The 27,468-nt window shown below is 38.7% G+C and overlaps 1 long non-coding RNA gene across 1 annotated transcript in view; it reads right to left on the bottom strand.

The window, feature by feature from the left end:
• The window catches only part of LOC118142979 (uncharacterized), a 97,841-nt gene extending 70,936 nt beyond the window's left edge, over positions 1-26,905 (bottom strand). The window contains exon 1 of the long non-coding RNA XR_004726979.3: positions 22,659-26,905. This is a non-coding gene — a long non-coding RNA (uncharacterized LOC118142979). The remainder of the gene's footprint in view (positions 1-22,658) is intronic.
• Positions 26,906-27,468: the final 563 nt, after the last annotated feature.

The raw sequence follows: 27,468 nt of genomic DNA, 5'->3' as shown, positions 1-27,468 counted from the left end.
TTGGCCCTCTGACCAGCAGGGTAAGTATCCTCCATTTTGCTTCACTCAAAGAGAGAAACTTTCCGTGATAAGGGACTATTCTTCAGTAAAGTAGAATAAATATGTGCATCTCCCTGTGAGAACCCCATAATGTGCTGTCAGGGACCATGAAGAACAAATTAATATCATTGCTTTTTTTTTTTTTTTTACAATTTCAAATTATTGTTAATGTATGTCAAGAAAACCAATCCCAAGATGTTGTTTCCCAATGTTATCATCTAAGGAAAAATATATACAGTTTTGACAATTAGCTCTTAAAATGAGCTATTAAAAGGTGGTGCATGTTAATATAAAGACAAACACACTGTGGACTCTACATCATATATACAGACTGACTCCAAAAGATAGAGTTGATACATATATCTTGTGAACATTTATTCATTCATCCACTTATTTAATTAGCAGATAATATTTGAGCATTGACCGTGTGCCAGGCATTGTGCTAGATGATGGTTATACAAGGGTGATTAACACAAGCATATTTCCTTATGTTTATGGGACTTACCTCCTAACAGCAAAGCAATCGGCCAGATAATTACATATGTAGGACCTGCTACCAAGAACATAGTGCTGTGCTCTAAGAAGATCATAATAGAAAACCTTAATTCTGTGAGATTGGGAGAAGCTAAAGCTTAAAAGGTTATAGTGACTAACAGGGTGGAGATATAGAAATATTTTCTAGATGAATTATCAGAAATTGAAATGGTTAACATAGCTAACTGAGCCAGCCAGCCTTGATTTAAAAAACATAGATAGGCAAATAGGTTACTTAGAAATTGAATCACTTAAAGTGATAACTGTATATTTCCGATGCTGGTATTTTCTGAATTTTCACCCAAAACTAGGAAATTTTGAGTGTCTGATTCCTAGGTTGACTTCAGAAGCATAATCTTTTGTCTGGATTCTCCCTGCCCATTATGCCCCACCCCTTTCAAAAATGAGTCATCAAAGCCATCATCTATAACAAGAATCTGAAACAAGGTTTTCACATTCCTATGGAATAATGCCAACTGCCTAGAAATCTATGCACATATCCCTAAAATGCATACACATCATCAAAGAGAATTTAGAAACTCTTACTAGGGCAGCCTACATCCAGGACTGTTTGACATGGTAATAAAAAGACCTCATGTCGAGACAACTTTAAATGAGCTTTAGAGTTTCTTAGAGGATCAACTGAGATCTTTACTGAGTTTGCCTCACAGTCCAACTTCTCCTTCTGTTCAATCCTGCTTCCCTCTCTTCCCTTCCAGAAGTGGTGAATGTAAGCTCTGCTAAATCAAGCTCTTGCAAGGTAACCTCTGTGCTATAGACTGAAATGTGTCTTTCCCAAATTCATATGTTGAAGGCCTAACCCCGAACATGACTATATTTGGAGATAGATTAAAGTTAAATTATATTATAAAGGTGAAATCCTAATCTCTCTCTACGTGTGTAGACAGAAGAAAGGCAACAAGAGCAAGCCAGAAACAGAGTTATCAGAACTTGGCCAGCCGGCACCCTGATCTGAGACTTCAAGACTCCAGAATTGTGAGAAAATAAATTTTTGTTGTTTAAGCCACCCAGTCAATGGCATTTAATTATGGCAGCCCAAGCTGACTAATATACTTCACCTCAGCATCTGCTTCCCAGGAAACCCAACATGTGACAGTCACTCTGTCACCACTGACTCTTTGACTAGGATACAGTCACATATAGTCACCATTGTCTATATGATTAGGATTATTTTTTTGGATTCAAAAGAAAATGATAGAACCCATTGAAGCAAATGGATTATATACACAGAGATTCCAATATGCTTAAGAACTTTCTGAGTTAAAACTTGAGCTTTCTATTTAGAAAGCATGTTCTCAACCTGAATGACTCCAACGAGATAACTGCTTGGTGAGCACAAGGCTATTTATCATATTCATGACATGGGAAGATCGTGCTGCTGGTCCCTGAGTTTCTGGCAGGTGGAAATGGAGATATTGTCATTTCCAGTATGTCATGTCCCCAGTGGTGCTGAATCACTTGAAATTCCAAACAGCTGCATTGTCTCCTGTAAGGTTTCTCATCATCAGAATGCAAGAAACTGCAGAGCTCTGATACAGGCAATAAGGAGAGCCCACTGAGCCAAGGAAACAATAAATAGTTTTGTAGAAGCCTCTGGAAATTTAGCATTTCCAATGAAAGCCTTGTCTGTTCTGAAAACTAAGTCCTTCACTCCAAAATATCAGGGATGTACCCATCTCTGATATTTCTTTTCTGTAGGAAAACAAGAAAACCTGATCTTGCCTTGTAATCACCACTTCCTCACTGAGATACCTGAAGCAGATTTATACAAGGACCAATATCACAAAGAGAAATAAAGTACCACCTCATCATTAAAGCTGGGCTAGCACCTGACACCATAAAAAGGACTCTCTGGTGTTGGTAGATTAAACTGACCCAGTTGACACCGGAAGCTGAAGCAGCATGTCTTTTTCTCCATTCCAACTGTAAACACAGATTTTAACATTGTATTTTCTTTAGTAAGAAGCAAGGGGAAAAAATAAGAGAGATCTGACAGAGCCTGAGCATACTTCGAATCACATTGCTGTCTCTATCTGGAAAGCCTTCTTTAAACAATGCTCCACCCTCCAGAAACTCCACTTGCCATTTAAGACTCTCCTGAGTGAAGAGCTCCTCATTTCCACAGGCAGAGTAAGTTACTTCTTACTTTGTGCCTTCCACCTTACATATGTCCTTACTGCATGTTTCAGCCTCTTTATAATTACTTATTGGATTATTTTAATCACTGAAGAATGAGTTTCTCAGAGGCAGGAACCATGTCGTACTATGTCAGATGAATCTAACATAGGGCCTGACAAAGTGCTGTATATCCAGGCACCTGAAATCACATGTCATCTAGCCCAAATCTTTCTTTCCAGCCTCAAATCTCACTAAATCCATCAGTCCTTCACTTACCCACATTGCCCTGCTTTATCCACAACAGAAAATTCTAGCCTTGCAAACATGATGTGTGTAGCCATACCCTCAAGCTTTCACTTACATAGTTCCTTATGTCCAAAATGTTCTCCTATCATGTCAACTATTAAAAACATCTTCATCTACCTCCAAAATCTTTATTAAATACATTTTTTTTTGAGATGGAGTCTCACCCTGTTGCCCAGGCTGGAGTGCAATGGTGTGCTCTTGGCTCACTGAGACCTCTGCCTCCCAGGTTCAAGTGATTCTCTTGCCTTAGCCTCCCAAAGTGCTGGGATTACAGGTGTGAGCCACTGCACCTGGCCTTAAATACTAATTTCTTCAGAGTCTCCTGTTTGCTTTCACATGATCTCTTGTTGACCTCTTTTTTTTCACAGACATCATACTTCATCTGCACAGTCTCCTTTCTTCCCTGAGTTATAAACTCTGAAGGCAGGATTTAGGTTGCACACCCTTCCCTACCCAGTGCACTTTTGTCCCCACTAAATCTGGTCTACTGTTTATATCTTCTATGCTGCAAACCTAGGAAGCATCTTAAACTCCTCACCAATCACAATATCTTTATTTCTTGAATCGACTGTTAGTGTTTACTATCATTTTCCTACCTCTGTGCCTTCTCAGCACTTTTTCCCTAGAAAGCTGTATTGACTCTCAATTATCTCCTTATCTGTGGTATCATCTACTCAGAACCAAGGATCTTTCTTTGGCTCTAAACTCTTAAGAATCATAAAGCCAGAGGCTCTATCTTACTTGCCTTTCTCTTTCATTAAATAAACATTTCCAAGGGCCTTTCTTAGGCCAGGCTTTGTGCTAGCTTTGAAGACAGAAACAAAAATATGACCCAGTCCTTAGCACAGCATTCAGCATATTGCAGAATTTTCAGAAATATTTATAGAATTAATTAACGAGAGTAAGAATGAATCATTTTTAAGTGCATAGGCCATCATCTTTCTCCTACTTAAAACAGCTCTGTGGCCCACGTTTATATGGTCAGTGATTTTCAACAGTTACCAAACCAACTCAATGAAGAATGAAAAGTCTGCAACAAATCATCTTGAACCAACTAGATAGTCATATTAGAAAATTAACATTTAATCTTATTTTACACCATATAGATAAAAATGCAGAAGGGATTATAGACATGAATGATCGAGAAGAAACTTGTAGAGAAAAACACAGAAGAAATTTTATGCAACCTTGGAATAGGCAAAAGTTTCTTAGCTGTAACAGGAAAGACACAAAACATAAAAGAAAAATATAATAAACTGGATATTTGCACTTCAAGACACCATAAAAATGACAGTGTAAGTCACAGACCAATGAAATGTTTCTAACACATCTATCGGAGAAATGACTTCTGTTTAAAATATATAAAAAACATTTACAACTCAGTTACAAGAAGATGAACAACTTCATTAAAAATGGGTAAATATTTTAACAGACTTTATGAAATAAGGTGTACAAAGGGCCAATAAACATTTAAAGGCAAATTTACATTACTGGATTTCAGATAGATGTGCATTAAAAAGACAATGAGATGCCACTATACACCCATTAGATCTGCCAAAATTAAAATTAAAAAGGCAACATATCAAGTGTTAGCAAGGTTGCAGAGCACCTAGAAGTTGCGTATATTGCTGTAAATACAAGCAATCTGGATAGTTTCTTCAAAGTTAAAAAACTGAAAGTAAAACAAAAGGCAAAAATTTATGACACATTCTCTTTCTGGTGTTTAACAGAAATGAAAGCATGTTGACACAAACTAACACATGAATATTTATGGAAACTTTATTAAATAATTTATCTATTAAGCAGCCAAAAACCGCAAACAATACAAATGTCCATCAACAGGAGAATGTATACAAAATTTCGTTATATTCATACAATAAAATGGAATGGTTCTCAGGAATAAAAAAAAAAAGAATGACTTGTTAATACTTTTCCAATGCTTGCAACAACATAGATGAACCCCAGAATTATGCTGAATGAAAGAAACCAAGCACAAATGAGTGCCTCCTGTATAAATTCGTTTATATAAAATTCAAATAATGAAAGCTAATGTATAGTGACAGAAAACAAATCAGTGGTTACCTGTGGCTATGGGTTACAAAAGGGCGTAAGGAAATTCTTGGAATGATAGAAAATACTTGTTTTTCTGATTGTGGTGAGAGTTTCATGGGTCAATAAATATACAAAAATTCATCAATCTGTGACTTTTACATATACACAATTTATTGTACTTTATGCCTCAGTCAAGTAGTGGGTAAAAGAGTAATACAAAATCTGAGTCACAGGATATCTGAGTCATAAGTGGGCCCCTGCCTCACTTTGGCTTCCTTGCCAGCCACTTTCCACATATATTTGTGCTGATAGAACTGAACTGCATCTAAGTCCTTAAACACTTCTCTATTTTGTTATATGTTGGTCACATGCTTTTACATGTAAAATGACTCCTCCCCAGAAAACTCATCCTTTTTCCTGTCCGCCCAGAAAATAACGATTTATCTCTCAAAATTCAGCTCAGTGCCTGGTATATACATACAGTAGTTACTTAACAAGTAATTTTCCAGTACATGATGGGGCTAAGGTGTCAACTCCTCTAGGAAGCCCACTTTGACTTACAAGTATCTCCTGGAGTTAGTCTCTCAGTAAGTCATTAGTACCACTTCTCTTTTTATGTCATTAAAAAATTTTTTTTTGACTTTAAATTCTGAGATACATGTGCAAAATGTGCAGGTTTATTACATAGGTATACATGTGCCACAGTGGTTTGATGTACCTATCAACCTGTCATCTAGGTTTTAAGCCCCACATGCATTAGGTATTTGTCCTAATTCTCTCCCTCCCCTTGCCCCACAACCCCTGACAGGCCCTGGTGTGTGTGATGTTCCCCTCCCTGTGTTCATGTGTTCTCATTGTTCAACTCCCACTTATGAGTGAGAACATGCATTGTTTGGTTTTCTGTTCCTGTGTTAGTTTGCTGAGAATGATGGTTGCTGGCTTCATCCGTGTCCCTTCAAAGGACACGAACTTATTCTTTTTTTATGACTGCATAGTATTCCATGATATATATATGCCACTTTTTCTTTATCTAGTCTAACATTGATGGGCGTTAGGGTTGTTTCCAAGTCTTTGCTATTGTAAACACTGCTGCAATAAGTGTACTTGTGCGTGAGTCTTTATAGTAGAATGATTTATAATCCTTTGGCTATATACCCAGTAATGGGATTGTGGGGTATTTCTATATCTAGATCCTTGAGGAATCACCCACTGTCCTCCACAATGGTTGAACTAATTTGCAGTCCCACCAGCAGTGTAAAAGTGTTCCTATTTCTCCACAGCCTCACCAGCATCTGTTGTTTCCTGACTTTTTAATAATTGCCATTTTAACTGGTGTGAGATAGTATCTCATTGTGGTTTTGATTTGCATCTCTCTAATGACCAGCGATGATGAGCTTTTTTTTCATGTTTCTCAGCCTCATAAATGTCATCTTTTGAAGTTTGTGTTTATACCCTTTGCCCATCTTTGATGGGGTTGTTGGGTTTTGTCTTGTAAATTTGTTCAGGTTCCTTATAGAATTCTGAATATTAGCTCTTGGCAGATGGATAGATTGCAAAAATTTTCTCCCATTCTGTAGGTTGCCTGTTCACACTGATGATAGTTTCTTTTGCTGTGCAGAAGTTATTTAGTTTAATTAGACCCCATTTGTCAATTTTGGCTTTTGTTGTCATTGCTTTTGATGTTTCTGTCATGAAGTCTTTGCCCATGCCTATGTCCTGAATGCTATTGTATATACAAGTTTTCTTCTGGGGTTTTTATGGTTTTAGGTTTTACATTTAAGTCTTGAACACATCTTGAGGTATTTTTTATATAAGGTATAAGGAAGGGGTCCAGTTTCCGTTTTCAGCATATGGCTAGCCAGTTTTCCCAACACCATTTATTGAGTAGGAATCCTTTCCCTGTTGTTTGTTTCTGTCATGCTTGTCAAAGGTTAGATGGTTGTAGATGTGTAGGGTTATTTTTAAGGTCTCTGCTCTGTTCTATTGGTTTATGTATCTGTTTTGGTACCAGTACCATACTGTTTTGGTTACTGGAGCCTTGTAGTATGGTTTGAAGTCAGATAGCATGATGCCTCCAGCTTTGTTCTTTTTGCTTAGGATTGTTTTGGCTATATGGACTCTTTTTTGGTTCTATATAAAATTTAAAGAAATTTTATCTAATTCTTCAAAGAAAGTCATTGGTAGCTTTATGGGAATAGCATTGAATCTATGAATGACTTTGGGCAGTATGGCCATTTTCATGATATTGATTCTTCCTATCCATGAGCATGGAAGTTTTTTTCCATTTGTTTGTGTCCCCTCTTATTTCCTTGAGCAGTGGCTTGTAGTGCTCCTTGAAGAGGCCCTTTACATCTTTTGTAAGTTGTATTCCCAAGTGTTTTATTCTCTTTGTAGCAATTGTGAATGGGAGTTCACTTGTGATTTGGCTCTCTGTTGGTTTATTATTGTTGTATAGGAATGCTTGTGATTTTTGCACACTGATTCTGTATCCTGAGACTTTGCCGAAGTTGCTTATCAGCTTAAGGAGTTTTGGGGCTGAGACAATGGGGTTTTCTAAATATACAATCATGTTGTCTGCAAACAAAGACAATTTAATTTCCTCTCTTCCTATTTAAATATCTTTATTTATTTCCCTTGCCTGATTGTCCTGGACAGAACTTCCAATACTATGTTGAATAGAAGTGGTGAGAGAGGGCATCCTTGTCTTGTGCTGGTTTTCTAAGGGAATGCTTCCAGTTTTTGCCCATTCAGTATGATACTGGCTATGGTTTTTTTTCAAAAAATGCTCTTATTATTTTGAGATATGTTCCATCAATACCTAGTTTACTGAGTTTTAGCACAAAGGTATGTTTAATTTTATTGAAGGCCTTTTCTGCACCTATTGAGACAATCATGTGGTTTTTGTTATTGGTTCAGTTTATGTGATGGATTACAATAAATGTAATCTACCTGCCTTACATCCCAGGTATGAAGCCAACTTGATCATTTTGGATAAGCTTTTTGATGTGCTTCTGGAGTCAGTTTGCCAGTATTTTATTGAAGATTTTTACATCGATGTTCATCAGGGATATTGGCCTGAATTTTGTTGTTGTTGTCTCTGCCAGGTTTTGGTATCAGGACGATACTGGCTTCATATAATGAGTTGGGAGGAGTCCCTCTTTTTCAGTTGTTTAGAATAGTTTCAGAAGGAATGATTTCAGCTTCTCTGGGTACCTCTGGTAGAGTTTGGCTGTGAATTCATTGCGTTCTGGCCTTTTCTTAGTTGGTAGGTTATTAATTATTGTCTCAATTTCAGAACTTGTTATTGGTCTATTCAGAAATTGGACTTCTTCATGGTTTAGTCTTGGGAGGATGTATGTGTTTAGGAATTTATCCATTTCTTCTAGATTTTCTAGTTTGTGTAGAGGTGTTTATAGAATTCTCTGATGGTAGTTTGTATTTCTGTGAGATCAGGGGTAATATCCCTTTTACCACTTTTTATTATGTCTATTTGATTCTTCTCTCTTTTCTTCTTTATTGGTCTGGCTAGCAGTCTCTATTTTGTTAATTTTTCAAAAAAACCAGCTGCTGAATTCATTGATTTTTTGAAGGGTTTTTCATGTGTCTATCTCCTTCAGTTCTGCTCTGATTTTATTTATTTTCTTCTGCTAGCTTTTGAATTTGTTTGCTCTTGCTTCTCTAGTTCTTTGTTATGTTAGGGTGTCAATTTCAGATCTTTCCAGCTTTCTCTTTCAGCTTTATAGGCATTTAGCGCTATAAAATTCCCTGTTAACACTGCTTTAGTTGAGTCCCAGAGATTCTGGTATGTTGTCTCTTTGTTCTCATTGTTTTCAAATAACTTATTTATTTCTGCCTTAATTTTGTAATTTACCCAGTAGTCATTCAGGAGCAGGTTGTTCCATTTCCATGTAGTTGTACAGTTTTGAGTGAGTTTCCTAATTTTGAGTTCTAATTTGATTGCACTGTGGTCTGAAAGACTGTTTGTTATGGTTTCTGTTATTTTGTATTTGCCAAGGTGTGTTTTACTTCCAATTATGTGGCTGATTTTAGAATTAGTGCTATGTGATGCTGAGAAGAATGTTTACTCTATTGATTTGAGGTGGAGAGTTCTGTGGTTGTATATTATGTCCACTTGGTCCAGAGCAGAGTTCAAGCCCTCAGTATCCTTATTAATTTTCTGTCTCATTGAGCTGTCTAATATTGATAGTGGGGTGTTAAAATATCCCACTATTATTGTGTAGGGTCTCTAATAACCTGTTTTATGAATCTGGATGCTCCTGTATAAGGTGCATATATATTTAGGATAATTAGCTCTTCTTGTTGAATTGTTCCCTGTATCATTATGTAAAGCTTTTCTTTGACTTTTTTGATCTTTGTTGGTTTAAAGTCTGTTTTGTCAGAGACTGGGATTGCAACCTCTGCTTTTTTTTTTTTTGGCTTTCCATTTTCTTGGTAAATATTACTCCAGCCCTTTATCTTGAGCCTATGTGTGTCTTTGCACAACAGATGGGTCCTGAATACAGCATTCTGATGGGTCTTGGCTCTTTATCCAATTTGCCAATCTGTGTTTTTTAATTGGGGCATTTAGCTCATTTACATTTAAGGTTAATATTGTTATGTGTGAATTTGATCCTGTCATCATAATGCTAGCTGGTTATTTTGCATATTAGTTGATGCAATTTCTTCATAGTGTCATTAATCTTTATATTTTGGTGTGTTTTTTCAGTAGCCAGTACTGGTTTTTTCTTTCTATATTTAGGCTTCCTCAGAAGCTTTTGTAAGGCAGGCCTGGTGGTGACAAAATCCCTCAGCATTTGCTTATCTGGAAAGGATTTTATTTCTCCTTCACTTATGCAGCTTAGTTTGACTGGATATGAAATTCTGTATTGAAAATTCGTTTCTTTAAGAATGTTGAATATTGGCCCCCACTCACTTTTGATTTGTAGGGTTTCTATAGAGAGATCCACTGTTAGTCTTATCAGCTTCCCTTTGTAGGTAACCCGATCTTTCTCTCTAGCTGCCCTTAACATTTTTCCTTTGTTTCAACCTTAGAGAATCTGACAATCATGTGTCCTGGGATTGTTCTTCTTGAGGAGTATCTTAGTGGTGTTCTTTGTATTTCTTGAATTTGAATGTTGGCCTGTCTTGCTAGATTGGGGGAAGTTTTTCTGGATGATATTCCTGTGTGTTTTCCAACTTGGTTCCATTCTCCCTGTCACTTTCAGATACATAATCATTGGTAGGTTTGGTCTTTTCACATACTCCCATATTTCTTGGAGGCTTTGTTCATTCCTTTCCATTCATTTTTCTCAAATCTTATCTTCACATTTTATTTCAATAAGTTCGTCTTCAATCTTGATATCCTTTCTTCAGCTTGATTGAGTCAGTTATTGATACTTGTGTATGCTTCACAAAGATCTCGTGCTGTGTTTTTAAGCTCTATAAAGTCATTTATGTTTCTCTCTATACTGGTTATTTGAGTTAGCAGTTCCTGTAACTTTATCAAGGTTTTTAGCTTCCTTGCATTGGGTTAGAACATGCTCCTTTAGCTTAAAGGAGTTTGTTATTATCCACCTTCTGAAGCCTACTTTTGTCAATTCTTCAATCTCATCATCCATTCAGTCCTGTGCCCTTGCTGGAGGGGAGTTGCAATCATTTGGAGGATAAGAGGCATTCTGTTTTTTGGAATTTTCAGCATTTTTGCACTGGTTTTGTTTATCTGCTTTGATCTTTGAGGATGATGACTTTTGGAGGGAGTTTTTGTGTGGGGTCCTTTTGTTGATGTTGATGTTGTTACTTTCTGTTAGTTAGTTTTTCTTCTAACAGTCAGGCCTCTCTTCAGGTCTGCTGCAGTTTGCTAGACGTTCACCTGGGTATCACCAGTGGAGGCTGCAGAACACCAAAGATTGCTGCCTACTCCTTCCTCTAAAAGCTTTGTCCCAGCGGGGCACTGGCTTGATGCCAGCCAGAGCTTTCCTGTATGAGGTGTCTGTCCACCCCTGTTGGGAGGTCTCTCCCAGTCAGGAGGCATGGGGGTCAGGGATCCACTTGAGGAGGTAGTCTGTCCCTTAGCAGAGCTGGTGCACTGTGCTGGGACAATTCATCTTGTCAAGATAAGCTGCTCTCTTCAGAGCCAGCAGGCAGGAGAAATTAAATCTGCTGAAGCTATGCCTACAGCCACTCCTTCTCCCAGGTTCTCTGTCCCAGGGAGATGGGAGTTTTGCCTGCAAGCCCCTGATTGGGACTGTTACCTTTCCTTCAGAGATGCCCTGCTCAATGACGAGGATCTAGAGAGGCAGTCTGGCCACAGCCACTATGCTGAGTTGTGGTGAATTCTACCCAGTCCACACCTCCCAGCCTCCTTAGCACTGTCAGAGGAAAACTGCCTACTAAAGCCTCAGTAATGGTGGATACCCTCCCCCACCAAGCTAGATCTTCCACAGGTTGACTGCAGACTGCTATGCTGGCAGTGAGAATTTTAAGCCAGTGGTTCTTAGCTTGTCGGGCTCCATGGGAGTGGAACCTGCTGAGTGAGACCACTGGGCCCCCTAGCTTCAGCCCCCTTTCCAAGGGAGTGAATGGTTCTGCCTCAGTGGTGTTCCAGATGCCACTGGGGTACAAAAAATAACTTGCAGCTAGCTCAGTGTCTGCTCAAACAGCCGCTCAGTTTTGTGCTTGACCTCCAGTGCCCTGGTGGTATAGGCACATGAGGAAATCTCCTGATCTTCAGATTACAAAAACTGTGGGGAAAAAATGTAGTATCTTGGCCAGGTAGTACAGTCCCTCATTTCTTTCCTTGGCTGGGGAAGGAGGTTCCCCCAGTTCCCTGCACTTCCTGGGTGAAGCAATGCCCCACCCTGCTTCTGCGCGCCCTCCATAGGCTGCACCCACTGCCTAACAAGTCCCAATTAGAAGAACCTGGTACCTCAGTTGGAAATGTGGAAATCACCCACCTTCTGCATTGGTCTCCCTGAGAGCTGCAGACTGGAGCTGTTCTTGGCCCCTCCCCCAAGAATAGGATTATCACATTAGTACTGCTTTTATTTCTTGTACCTATGACTGTCCTTTATTACTTAATACTGAGTCTCAAGCCTGTTTCTCTACTTGTGAACTCCTTGGGGACGGTGGTAGCAGAATTTTAAGATGGCCCCCAAGGTTCTTGTTTTGTGTGTGCACAAACCTTCTCCCAGTTATTTAAATGCTAATTTAGGTGTTGCTATGAAGGCAGTTTTGCAGATGTAATTAAGTCCCAAATCAACCGACCTTTAGATAGGGAGATTATCTAAATGGATTTGACCTAACCATTTCAACTCTTTAAAAGCAAAGACTTTTGTCCAGCTGGTCACAGAAGTTGAAATCATAGATTTGAAGCATGAAAGATTCATTGTACCATTGCTGACTAGAAGGTGGAGGATATCAAATAGCAAGAAATGTGGGTGGCATTTAGGTGCTGAGGGAAGCCCCTTTTTGACAGATAGCAAAAAAAAAAAACTGAGATTAAAAAGGATCAGTACTTCAACCTGAGGAACTGAATTCAGCCAACAACCTGAATGTGCCTGGAAGTGGATTTTTTCCCCAGCACCTCAAGATGAGAACTGACCCTGGCTGACACTTCCATTTCAGCATTCCAATATTCTGAGCAGGGAGCCCATTCGTGCTGTGACAGACTTCTGAACTACAGAACTAGTAGTTAATATATAGGTGCAATTTAAATCTCTAAATTTGCATTAATTTACTATAAAGCTACATAAAAATAAGACAGGGATGGAAATCACATCTTATGTATCTTTATAGTAATGGCTTCTGTGTAATAAATTCTCAAACCTGGTTTTAAGAAAGAAAGGAAAGAAGGATGGGAAGAAAGGAGAAAGAGAGGAAGAAAGGAATGCAGAAAGTATGAAGGAACAAACAAAAAAGAGGAAAATATTTTAGCTTCCAGAATTGTGGCTCTTCACTTGAGCTGTGCTCTATCATCTCACAGGGAGCTTTAAAAAATATTAAAGACTGCGTCCCACCTTTAGCAATCCTTGATGTCATTAGTCTAGGTGTAGCCTGGGCATCGGAATTTTAAAACCCTCCCCAGATGATCCTAACATGCAGCCAAGGTTGAGAGCTCTGGCTCTGGTCACTCTTATGTAAGTTAATGCCCAGGGAACTTCTGTAGATCAAGACCCCTGTGGAGACTGGCTGGGTTTTCAAGGTCAACCTCTAGAAAGCTCTTAGTTCCTCACTGTGTCCTATTCCACAGTTAGCTCTTCCTAGGATGTTAATGGGCCTCATGCCAGGAGATATTCATTCTTCTCTCCTTTCACAGCCTCCTTAGTTTAGGTTTAAATCATAATCCTTCGGTATTTTAATAACTTTCCAGCTTCTTTCACATTACAGGCTTTTTTGGCCCTGCTGATGATAAAATTTTTCTCTGCAAGGTTCCCAACATCTATCCAAAGAGAAAACTTCAGTAATGCTCTGATTAGAAAACGTGAATATCATTATCTGGACACTGTTCTAATCTATCATCAACACCTAGATTTCTTTCTTAGTTAAAAAATAATAATTTAAGAGCTAATCAGAGTTCTTTGAGGTAGGGCTGAATAATGGAAAAAAAACTGTACTGGGATTTTGAGCTCCAATTCTGGTTCTGCCCTTTGTTAACCGCATAATGTCAGCAAGATAGTTAACCACTATCAATGGTGGTTTGTCATCACTGAAATGGAAAAGTCTATATTTAACTCATATAATTGATATTGGACTTTTTATGGCTCAAAAAATACCATCCTACAGTATGATGCTTTGGCATGCTGAGTACTTTGAACTAAAGGAGACTAGAAGGCATCAGAAGCAGCCTCAGAAGCAAAATGTCTCTGATCTTTTCTTGCCTTCCTGTCTCCTGCCCCCTTTTCTCCCCAGAAGCAAGACATAGAAAAGACAATTTCTCCTTTCCAAGGTGGGTCATAAAAACTAGAACCCCTTTCTCACAAATCAAGACATAAAACATAGAAATATAATTTTAATTTTTTCCCACATCTCTGTGTGAAAGATGGCCACAAAGAAACTCTCTGACCTACCTTGTCTGATAGTAGGTTATAAGACCCTCATTCCAGAGAGCTCCTACCCTATACCCAGAGGGAAGGGATGCAGCATAGAGGGGCCAAGGAGAATATAAATGAAGAGGTCTTATGGGTTTCCCACCTCAGTCTATTAGGTCAATTCTTTTGGTCCTGTCGCCTTTCTACATGGCAATCTATTCTTGACTGAATCGAAGCATAAAAACAGACATTTTTCCCTGGGTCTTTGGCTTTTCATTTATGCCGTATAGAACTTTGATATAAGAAATTTGTCATGCTTTTTCTTGTTAACATGTCTTTTGTTATAGGAGTGTTAGTTGTGACCCTTATGATGGATGGGGAAATGTGTTATAACTTTCTGTTTCTACAGACTCATAACATGATTATGTGAAAGTTTGTTATAAGAGCTTAAGTGTATGTGTGTGTGTGTGTGTGTGTGTGTGTATACACACATATACATATGTTCAGATTAAACAAATCCGTTGGAGTATGTTTCTGACATTCTACTTGGACTTTTTTTTTAGAAAAAATGTAAACTATTTTAATAAAGGCTTTTCTTGGTGAGGTTAAGAAGGATGGAAGAGTAGAATGTTGTATTTAGAATAATATGTCATATACCTATATGCTGTTAATTCTTAAGTCCAGTTGGTTTTTTAATGATATCTCAGCAGGAAGAGGGAAAGGGCTTCCATGTAAGTTTTAACCAAGTCTCTCATGGAGCATATTTTATGTGTTAGAAACTAGGCAATTATGGAAATTAATGATCTAATTAAATATGCAGGCAGCCCCGTGAGGCGGGTATTTTTACTCCCAATTTTGCAGATAAAAACATTGAAACAAAGATAAATTTGAGATTGGTCAAGGACATGCTTTTAATTAGTCATGGGCCTGAGATCTCAACTCAGGGCTCTTTGGCCTGCCAATAAAACCAACATACATGGTTTGGGTTGCCACACTTGCCTTGGGACAAGATCAAATTATAAATAATAAAACTAATGAAGCACTACCCTTGAGGCTAAGCGGGAATGATGGCAACATGATACAACAAGGAGTTGTCCATTTCTAATGTGGAACCCAGCAGGGGAAGATTTCAGCAGCTGGCATCATTGACCAGGAAGGAGCAGAGTTCCACAGGTGGGGATAGATGAAAAGAAGATTGAATGGAAAGGCCCTTAGAATATGCTAGGTTATTTTTGCTGTTGTTATTGTCCCTATATATTACTGAAATGTTTCTCAAGCTTGAGAGTGCAGCAGAATCCCTTAGAGGACTTGCCAAAATATGATTGTGTGCCTTGCTTTGAAAATATCTGATTCTGCTTCTGGGTAAGGCCAGAAGATTTACATTTCTAACAAATTTTCACTGATGCTGATGATGCTAATCTGGGGATCAAAGTTTGAGAACCACTGTACTAGAAACATACAGCTATATCTGACACGACCAGCAGATCTTTTTAAAGACCCAGGTCACTGCAAGATAGATAGCAGAGCTTAAGCATAGGAGCACTGCAGCTAGATTGTGTTGCTTTAAAGGCCACACATTATTTACCAGATGGTTGATGCTGGGCAGTTTAGTTATGTGTGCTCAGGATGGATAGATGATAGATGATAGATAGATAGATGATAGATAGATAGATAGATAGATAGATAGATAGATAGATAGATAGATGTATCCAGATTTATGACACATTGCTGAAAACACAGGAAGCCAAAAGCTAGTTATTATTAAGAATCATGTGTCAGGGGTATGATGTGAGGACACAGGGATGACCCACCCAAATCCCTCTTCAAGGAGCACTTATTGCTCAGCTACAGGGAGTGCTGCCAGCAGGCATATTGCAGCTTTCAGCTGCCTCAGCTGCACAGAGCCACCTCTTCTAGGGTAATGGGATCCTCAGGCAGCAACATCCAATGACTGTTGATGCTTAGATAAAAAGGCATAGTCTTTTTGACCTAATACAGGATAATTAAGATGGTCACTTCAGTTCAGATCTTACTGTGGGATCAGCTAAGACCGCTCAGCCTTCTCCTTCACTCAATCCTATTTCCTTCCTTTTCTTTCATGGGACTTGGTCCTCAGAGCTCTCTCATCTGAACATACTCTGTATATTAAACTACACCTCAGGGTTGGCTTCCTGAAGAACACAACCTACATAATTTTAATCCCTTTGAGGCCAAAGATGTGAGACTTGGGGGAAAGAACACAATATAAAATAAAAACTTAGAGACCAGTGCAAGATTGTTGTATTAAATCGTAACAAAATACCTAAATGGTTATTGTTATTATCCATGATATAGAGATAAGGAAACAGATTTACAGAAAATCCAAATTCATATTGAGTAATGCTCATGAATAAAATCTGGGTGTGTCTGACTCTGAAGGTTGTGCTCTCATACAACATACTTTTCTGCTCTCTTTTTTTTTTTTAATTCAAGAAACATATAAGTAGCATTTTTCATAAGGCAAGTGACTTGGGGCTTGGAAAAAGTTCCCAATTCAAGCAGGTGAAGCCCTGCTTGGAAACCTGCTACAACCCTTACAAAAGAATTTGTTCTTTAGCAACAGGGGACTTTGGTATTCACCGGTGTTAGGGACTGCTAAGTTAAATAGTACTCTCTTCACTGCAGGCTCTGAGAAAGGATGGCTCTCTTATTCAAGAAGAGGTGATATTTGACTAGGACCCAGGATCTGTGAATTTTTTGAATAACCATATGTTGCTTGTTCAGATTCCAGAATAAGATACATGGAAGGTACACTCCAGCCAAATGCATTCATTGAATCACCCTGTGGAACATTGTTCTCTGACCCTATATCAAAACTACAGCACTGTTGAGCTAAACAGGGGCAACTCTGGCTTACAGTGAGTGGATATGAGAGGCCCAGACCAAAAGTAAGACTGTGGCTTCTTGCTACCTTACCCCAGACCCACAACCTAATCTTGGGCCTCTAAACATTATCACTCCAGTAATGAGAAGAGACAAGGGAAGATACACTCAGAGAAAGAAAACCCAGAGTAAACCCTAAAATCTGGGGCACTTGGCTGAATCCTTTTCCCTTTCTCCCATACCTTATCATAATAGTGTAATCCAGGCTCAGTTCATTTTTTCTTATTAATTATATAGTAGGAAGGCAATGTTTCATCATATTTCCATGTAAAACTCTGGGAAGAAAAAATAAAGGAAAGTTTTTGGAAATGAGACCTTCCCTCCCCAGCAAAGGGAGTCCCTACATAAAACTGACCTTTTTAATCCCTTTGTTCAGCATGCCAAAAATTCTACCCCCCAAACACCATAACCTAAGAATGTACTTGAATATCACCATCCCAAATTGGCACTTTTCCTTTGGGAGAAAAGAGATAGCATTTCAGTAAGACCTGGAAGACAGGAACCCCACAGGTGACAGACATATAAGATATATTGCTGGCAAGTGACCACAGAGTCTCATTTTGTGAAGAAAAGCAGGTGTGAGTTGACTTCAAGGTTGACTTGTATTTCTATTTTCATAGCACAAATACTCTTCTTACCTCCACTTTCCCTTCCTTTTTCCTCCATTATTGTTCACCTCCCTCTCTCACTTCTCTTCCTTCCTTGCATTCATTTTTCTTTCTTTCCTTTTTGCCAGTTTCTTCGTTCCAAAACCATTAGCTAAATATCTTTGAGAAGAAATACTGTGTAGAGGTTAAGACTGGAGTTAAAATAAGAAGAAAATCTGCTTTACACATTTAACATGGGACCCAGTGCAAATAACTTAGCCTGGGTGACCCTCAATTGCCTTATCTGAAAAATGCAGAATATAATTTTGGTATCTACCTCCAAAGGTTGTTTGCAAGATTAAACAAGATGATATGCATAACTTCGTTCAATGCCTGATCCAGAGAAATTAGTTTAACTCGGTATTTATTATCATTATTTTGAATATTAATATGCATAGGAACAGTAGTTGTGCTATCTTTTTTTTTTTTTTTTTTTAAGATGGAGTCTTGTTCTGTCGCCCAGGTTGGAGTACAATGGCACCATCTTGGCTCACTGCAACCTCCGTTTCCTGGGCTCAAGAGATTCTCCCACTTCAGCCTCCCGAGTAGCTGGGATTACAGGCACCTCCCATCATGCGCTGCTAATTTTTGTATTTTTGTGGAGACGGCATTTCACTATGTTGGTCAGGCTGGTCTCAAACTCCTGACTTCAGGTGATGCACCCACCTCAGCCTCCCAAAGTGCTGGGATTACAGGTGTAAGCCACCGCACCCAGTGAGTAGTGCTGTTGTTGACCTGACACTGGACTAGACAAATAAAACACAGAAGTGACTTTATGAAACTTCTTCCTTAGTACTGCCCTAACAGCACTCAAACAGCACAAATGTCTCATGTGCAAAATAAGCTATTTTATAATTCAACAGATTCTCAACCCTTGTGCCTCAGAATAACCTAGAGTGTCTATAGACTACCTTTTCCTGACTGAGCTCTGTATCTCCTCACTACTCACTGTTGGAAATCTGATTCCATGGCTCTGGGGTAAAGCCAGGCACTGTTATCTTTAATAATCTCCATGAGTGACTATAATGCAGACTCACAGATGTGCCACCAAGAGTTGGCCAAATCAGTGTGGGTAAGGAATCTAAATGTGTGGGTAGCAAATCTTCTTTAACAAGTTTAACACTCAATTTCATTGTGTTGTTTAAATCCATAAGAGCTTTGGTCATGGGGCACTACAGTGTTGTATTTTCTATTTATCTATGAAACAGGAATAAATAAGAATAGGATCCATATCATAGTGTCATTATAAGGGTAAAACCAGGGGCTGTACAAGGTGACATCAGGGAGCTAGCTAAGGTTCCATTATCTAGGGTCTTGCAGTATATAGAATGCATTTGGATTTTACATTTTTGGTCATTATTATTATTACTACATCCAGAATTCTGCGTAGAAAAAGAGTCAGAGATTCTAGCTGAAGGCAGAAATAACCATGTTTTCACCAAAAGAAAAAGGTTGGACTTATAGCATTTAAATAATTCCCTCTAACAAGTTGACAAGGTAGAGAGGCGGAAGATCATAATTTAGAAAGTCCAGATGCATCTCTTTAAAATCTGTTGACTGTATAAATAATTTAAATATAAAAACAGGCATAGCAGTTCTAACCTACAATACATCCCCCTCCAAAACCCCCTACACACACTGCCAGCCCACCTGTGTTTGGCACATTCCCATGGTAACTGTCATGCTATTCAACTGCTAGATTGTGTTGTTAATATGGTGATTTAACATTTTCCATGTGGGTTAAACTGAATACAAAAAGCTGCTACAGCTTAGTCACGTAGGATAAATTTTATGGAATTTTCAATAGTTTCATTAAACCATGTTTCTTCATCATTTTAAAAGAGTTTTTTGCTGAAATCAAGAGTTCAGCTCAGAATGGTGCTTGAAATATGCTTGTCTCCTAGGGGAATATTTTTCAAAATGGCAGTCCAGCTTTAAGCACATTCTAACCCCTTAGAAAGAGGAGTGGGGGTGAGCGGGAGGCAGTGGTACAAAGGCCTGGAAGGAGGCGTCAGGATTGCAGATATAGAACCGAGAGTCTGATGCTAATGATATATGGATGGGAAAGTAGTTGAAAGCATTTACCAAATGATAGTAATAAGACTGGTTATTTCAAAATCACCTGGGGAAAAAAGTACAGAATCTCAAGGTCCATCTCTGCCTATCACAAAGATTCTAATTCCATCGGTGTGGGGTGAGGCTCAAAAATCTATATTATTTTAAAGCTTCCCAGGCTATTTCAATCTTCTCCACTTTCATAACACTGCCTTCCAGCAGTGCATACTAAAGTATGGTCCTCAAACCACTTGCATAGGATCACCCAGGGAAACTGTTAAAATTCACATTCCCGGGCTCCATTTCTGTTCTAGTAAATCAGGAAGAAAGGCTACAGCATCAGGAATCCAAATTTTTAATTAGCATTCTCTGGGTGAGTCTTATGAAATTAAAATGATTTGCTGCAGAGTTGAATTAGCACATCCTGCTTTAGATGCAAGCAGTCGATTCCTATAGGATCCCCTTAGCCACCTCAGGTAATTGTTTTCTTTAGATTTTACTATTACATTCCTCACCAATAAGGAGATCCTGAGATCTACAAATTAGTAACAAGTAAGCTAATTGTTACTTGGGCTCTCTACTGGGAGAGCCTTAGGGGATACCTGCAGCCAGCAGATCACTTTAGACCCTGCAAGTCCTGAATATGATGGAAAGTGCAGAGGTTCTGACGTCAGAGAGAGCTTGACTTGAAACCTGGCTCTGCCCAACTTCCAGGCAGTGTAATCCTATCACAACACTAAAGCACTCAATTGTCCAACGCTTCAGGTGCAATATGTGTTAAGAAAGGGAAAATAATACATGGTAATAAGGTTGTGTAACCAGGAGCCAGTCCCCTGTTGCACAGTACTGTACATGGTACTCAATAAATGTAAAAGAGAGAGAGAAAAAGAGGAGGGATAGAGGGGAGAAACAGAGAAGAAAGAAATAGAAAGATAGGCGTGAAGGCACTTTGGGGACCTTCAGAAATGTAAAGACAGCAAGATCATTAGGGAGATTTTAGGAGACTTTATTGATGACATTGGTATTGCATCCATCAGATCACGGAAGGTAGATGGAGACCCTAAGTAGGGCTAAGGCTGACTGAGAGAGAAGACATTTTGCAAAGCTTTTCTCTGAACCACAGTTCTGCAATGCTTTATCTAGGCCACCGCCTTCCAACACCATGGCAACGCATGTAACAAAACAGATTGGAGAAGAGGTTGCTGATTCTTATCCAGAGGGGTGGGAGTGCTTTGTCTCCTTAGCTACTCCATGATCCACAGCACTAACGAGAATATCCAGGCTTGAGATTTAAAGATACCAAATTACCTTAATTTTATACATCAATAGGAAATGGCAGTAGAAGATATACCTTCCCCTGACTACAATCTTAGTCACAAAAGGCTTAACTGACTGCACACGAAAGTGCTTTAGCTAAGGTGTTACAACTGACAATGGGAACAGAGGGACAAAGAAAAGTGGAGAGTAGAAGCAAAAAGAAATCTGTCTCTGGCCATTCACAGCTATTCTGTTTCAGGAGATGATTTTAGTCAGTGTTGGTGGGGTCAGGGCACAAATTCAAATATCTCCTGTCTCACTATGTTTCAATTCAGTTAGAATATTATGAATAATATTTAAGAAGCATCATTTGGCCTCTGCAACTTAAACTCACAAATATTTCTCAAGGAAAGAATGAAGAACAAATAAAATATGTTGTTCCAGAAGCAAATAATCTACATTCGTTTGCTTCCTTTTCCAAGAAACCAGACTGAAAACTTAGGGCTTAGAAAGCACAAATCATTCCCTATTTATCTGAATCGTACTTTGTAAAATAGCCTTCTGCTGATTCATTCAGCAGGCATGTATAAAACATTAAAGACCTTAAAAAATAAGTTTTATTAAATTATGGAGGGTGTTTCTATTGAACTTAATTATAAGCAATTAGCTTTTATCTTACTATAAAAGTATTTTCTTTTTTGAATTCCCTCTGAAAATAACCTGGCCAAACAGTCTAGAAGAAACTAAACAAACATTTCTCTCTCAGAGGCCATGAAAGAACATGCCCATGGAACTAAATAGCTGATCACCATGGCATTTCTGAGCTGCTACTACAAATAAAAGTGGATTATTTTTATATCACTGTCTCTCTCCAGTTTAGCAAGACAGTATCACCTGGGAAAGTTACAGATGCAGATTCTTCTGAGGTTAGCCTTGAACTGATGACCTCGCCTTCACGAGCGCCATGACCTCCGGCAGGAGCCACTTTGGACCCCACAGATGCAGATTCTTAAAGGCTTTATTTATAAGGGACAGATGCTCAGCCCAGGGAGCTCAACATCATGGTCCAGCAGGGAGCCTCAAGTGCCCACACAATGCAGTGCAAGTGGCTTCTGCTACCACGGCCTCCAAGCTCCTCACATCCTATGTGGCATCTTGAGGGTGAGATACATGGTAGTAGGAGGGAAGAGTGTACATTTCCACTCAGAACAACCCCCTCAGTTGATTAATTTGTACCCTGAACAATGAGCACTTCCTTCCTCTGTTGCTCAGAGCCATGAGTAGTGCACAAGAGCTAGAAGGGTGGGGGAGAGTTCTGGATGGTGTGGGCTGCATTGTAGGCAAGCCTGCTCAAGCCCTGACTGTTACGCATGAAAATTTATGTATTTATTACCTTTTGCAATACCAACTTCTTATCTGCCCAAGAGAATTTTCTTTTGAAGCATAAGGGAGCTAATAGACTCAGGGATACAATCTGTTCTTTAGGCATTGGGCTCCCTTTTATCCTGATGATACAAAAGTTTCCTCTTTTTGATCTACATTTAAGTGGTAGAGTCTCAGGTAACTCCTTGGATTGAAGTTACTGCTAATGCTACTCAGGTAATATGCTATAATGATCACAGACACCACCTTATTATGAGAGGGATAAATGAAAGAACAGACCAGTTACAAAGCATCTTACCTCTGATTATATAACTCTCGGCTCTTTCAGTTTGCTTGGTCACTCACGGTGAGTCATTTAACTTCTCTGGGCATCTGACTGAGGGTCTACAAAATGAAAAACTTAGAAGAGCTTACTTATTGATAAGGTTTGTTTTTGCTTTGAGATTCCACAAATATATGTTCTATTCACTTATATTTCCTTACCCCTACTACTGTTCTATCATCTTGCAGTAGAAATAACAGTGCCCTATTCTGTGCCATTGTGCTATGGCTGCATTACTTTATTTACATATATATACATATGAACTAGATGGGATAAAAGTGTCCTTATAATAGATGAGAAAGCTGGAGGTACAGAGATACCAAGCAATTTGTTCGAGGTCTTGTGGCCAGTAAGTAACCAAGCTTGAATCCAAACCTATATATTTATCTTCAAGACCTATATTCACAGTTCTATGCCAGGTCACCCCTCTCTCTCTCTCTCTCTCTCTCTCTCTCTCTCTCTCTCCCTCTCTCTCTCTTTTGAGATGGAGTTTCTCGCTTGTTGTTCAGGCTGGAGGGCAATGGCACAATCTTGGCTCACCACACAAAACCTCTGCCTCCCGGGTCCAACCAATTCTCCTGCCTCAGCCTCTCGAGTAGCTGGGGTTACATACAGGCCTGTACAGGCTGGTCTCGAACTCCAAACCTCAGGTGATCCGCCTGCCTCAGCCTCCCAAAGCACTGGGATTACAGGTGTGAGCCACCATGACTGGCCTACCTTTCATTTTTTGCGAGTAGTTAATACATGATGTTTTTTTCTGTATAATGTGTTTAATGGACCAGGTCAACTGTGCAGACATGTTTCTATGGGTTGAGAAAAAAAATGGTATCAAACATAGGCACAACTTCAACTGCTCTGATTAAGCATTCGAAGGGTTCAACAGGAAGATAATGATTTCCAACAGCAAATGCAGTATGAGTATCAAAACTCTATGTCTCTATCTATATCTCTATCAATATATTTCTATATCTCTATCTATATAACAGTCTATCCTCTCCCACATCCTTCTGTTGTAGAGACATTTGCAGCCTCTACAACAAATCTCGGGTAAAAGTTTGTTTTGAAAATTGATTTAGTAAATATTCTTTTGTGAGCCTATTAGCTAGCATGTAGACTATTTAGGAAATGTATTAATGTTTGAACTCCCAGAATAGAGATTCAAAGCCAGCCATCTGAGAAGCAACATCTTGACTATTAGAAAAGAAGCCACATTTTTTTTAAGTCAAAGCTTTTCCCATATTAAAACAACTCAAGAAATATTTGAGTATTAATTTAAAAAAATACTTGAAAAGCTAAATGGCCTTTTTCTTCCAATAGATGGAAGAAGCAACTGATTTAAATCTGTATTAACAATTTGCCAGAGGAAAAACACAGACTGCCCAGGACTAATGAGAATGAAATCAAGCTCTTAGCATTCATACAACAGATGAATTACGATGCTCTGAATTCTGCTGTATTATATCTATTATCCCCTAACCTCACTAGTTCTATCTCAATGAGAGGGCAGCTCAGCATTTCTTCAGCTAGAAACATAGGCTCAATATTTCAAGAGACTGAGTGAATTATTTCACAGAAACATTTAGTATATCAACATCACTGGATCCTTTTTAATATCTTTGTTGTTGCTTTTTCCTTTTCTACTGCACTTGTACATTCAAAAATGTTTAAGGACTAGATAAGGTTATTGACCATTGGATTTCTCAATAAGAAAGTACCTATGCTAGTAAATACCAGTTTTAGAAAATATCTTTTTCTAAACAAACTAAGAGAGTTAAAAATGACATCTATGCTTTCCTTTTCACATTTTTTATAACCTGGGAAGAAAGTGCTAAACTGTAAGCTCTATAAGAACAGAAATTTTGTCAATTTGGTTTGTTGATTTTTTTTTTAAATGCCTAGAATGGTGCCTGACACACAATATGCACTCAAAGAATAATCAGTGCAATGCTGAATAAATACGTATTAACAGAAAGACAGGCTTATTCCTCCTGACTCATTTTATGCCCAGTAAGCAAGTCAGAGATTTACTACATTTGGAAACATCTTGCTGTATAAAAATAGAGAAGAATCTGCCTGACATCTTCAGGTCCTGCTGTTGACAGTTCAAATGACCATATCACGCAGGTACTAATTCTTAAAAGTTCTAGGAATAGTAGACAGTTTGTTTCAACATTATAGTCTCTCTGCCAATACAGAAGTAATTGGCAGTTTCTCTCAATAGAATTCTATATCCGGACTCATTTAGATACAAGTAATCGAAGCCATTTCTACCAGCTTAAGGAAAATAAGAGTTTTTATTGTACAGTTCCAAAGCAACTTGGAGCAAACAAGAGAAGGATATACAACAAGCATCATCAGGTTTTGGAACCAGAGCTGTCTCTTTGGAAAAGTGTGGAGTTTAGTCTCTTATCCCTGTGCATATGATTTTATCATACTTTCTCAGTTGAGTGAGCCAAGTACCTATTAGAGTGCCAAGCACGTAATGGGTATGGCTCATTTTTCACATGTAAATATTTTTCAATGAACAAATGAATTGGACATCTCTGCTTTTCCATAAATGTGGAGAAACAAATGGCTGCACCTAATGGCTGTTGATTTCAGTACTACTGATTCACTAACTTATTTCTTTGCTTCAGAACTTAAAATTCTTCTGGAAATAATCTGGTTGAATCAATTCTGGCAATGGATTGACTTCTTCTGAGGTAGGGTTACATCTCTTGGTCTAATTAGCTCTTACTAGGGGATTAGGGTCAGCCCTATCACATTAACAAGAAGATAGATTCCCAGAAAATGGGACATTGACTAAACAGATGTTCTAAGAAGTATCTGCTAGAATGGTGGTCAAGTGTTCGCAAAGATTACAGCAATAATTCCCGTCTGTAGGCTTTCTCCAGTATGACTTTGCTGTTCTTACCACCAAGAATGAGTCTATTTTCTGCCCCTTATGTCTGAACTAGATTTATGACTCACTTTGAGTAACAGAATTTAGGGGAACTGATGGTGTAAAAGTTCCGCAGCCTAAGTCTCAAGAAGCCTGAACATGTGGATTCCCATGGTTGTCTATTCAATACTGGGGTCTAGGTGCCGGGAAAGGTTCCTGTTGTGAGCCAGCAACCATCATCAGTTATGACAGCAAGACAGTGCTAGTGTGCTAGGCCTCCTGGCCACAACTGAGCCATCAGGTGACTCCTGCCATATGAATGACCCCAGGTGAGATGATTAGAAGTACTACAAGAAAATAAAATTGTTTCAAGCCTCTATGTTTCCGAGTGCTTTATTATGAAGAAATAATATGATATTTGATCAAAATTATCATATACTTCAGCAACTTTCATTTTTCTTCAAGTGGCCAAGATACTAAAAGTTGACTTCTGAATTTGCACTAAGGTTTACATTTGTAAATTACTACTTATCGGGGTCAGCCTGATTTGAAAAATTAAAAAATGAACTGGAAAAGAATTGAAATTATTCTTGGCACTTCAAAAGGAAGAGACTTGCATTTATATACCAGTTCCTAGGCTTATTACCTTTTCTGACACTTAAGCTCCCTAGACCTGAATTTACCAGTTAAATAGGAACAATAATGTGTATATTTCAGGCAAGGCTATGAATGTCATTTACTACACAATATGCACAACCATTGTTGTGGGAGCCCTATGAAAATTAAATGAGATACATAAAATTTATATAAAAATATGTGGTGCAGTATGGGTTCAATATAGGCATAAACTCTATTTCTCAAAGCACAATGTAAAGTCCATTTGTCTCTGATAGGATTTTTGGTACTAATAAGTAAGTGGAGAAGTTTTGGGGACACAGATGTGCAAAGAGCTTTTAACCAAAAAAGCACATTTGCGTGTCCTTCTCTCTTCCCAATAAGATAAATTGGCTTTGCCACCCCATCCCAAGAGCTCGTTATGAAAAGAAGTGGGAGCCAAGCTTTCCTTCAAATAAATCATACCCAGACACAAGGTAGTATAGCATTCTCCTGAGCTCTGTCCTGGGAAACTGTTTTCCATAATAAACTCTGATAAGTTGCTTGGTGATCAAGTTTGGGAAATGCTTTCAAGTTTATCATCTCTAGGAGATTAATAATTATATTAGCCTCTAAAGACCCTGATAAATCCTGCAGTAACAAACACACAAAAACAGTAACAGCAAACCTTATCTAAACAAATATTTCCCCTTATTATTATTATTATACCTTAACTTCTGGGGTACATGGGCAGATTGTGCAGGATTGTTACATAGGTATACACATGCCATGGTGGTTTGCTGCATCCATCCCCCCATCATCTACATTAGGTATTTCTCCTAATGTTGTCCCTCCCCAATGCCCCCACCCCCTACTATCCATCCCCTAGCCTCCCCACCCCCAACAGGCCTGGTGTATAATGTTCCCCTCCCTGTGTCTATGTGTTCTCATTGTTCAACAACCACTTATGAGTGAGAACATGTGGTGTTTGGTTTTCTGTTCTTGTGTCAGTTTGCTGAGAATGATGGTTTCCAGCTTCATCCATGTCCCTGTAAAGGACATGAACTCATCCTTTTTTGTGGCTGCATAGTATTCCATGTTGTATATGTGCAACATTTTCTTTATCCAGTCTATCACTGATGGGCATTTGGGTTGGTTCCAAGTCTTTGCTATCATAAACAGTGCCACAATGAACATGTGTGTGCATGTGTCTTTATAATAGAATGATTTATAAACCTTTGGATATATACCCAGTAATGGGATTACTGGGTCAAATGGTATTTCTATTTCTAGATCCTTGAGGAATTGCCA

The sequence above is a fragment of the Callithrix jacchus genome, chromosome 7 (assembly GCF_049354715.1).
Source record: "Callithrix jacchus isolate 240 chromosome 7, calJac240_pri, whole genome shotgun sequence".
Taxonomy (NCBI): domain Eukaryota; kingdom Metazoa; phylum Chordata; class Mammalia; order Primates; family Cebidae; genus Callithrix; species Callithrix jacchus.
Note: the sequence above shows the minus strand (reverse complement) of the source record. Positions and strands in the feature narration are given on the sequence as shown.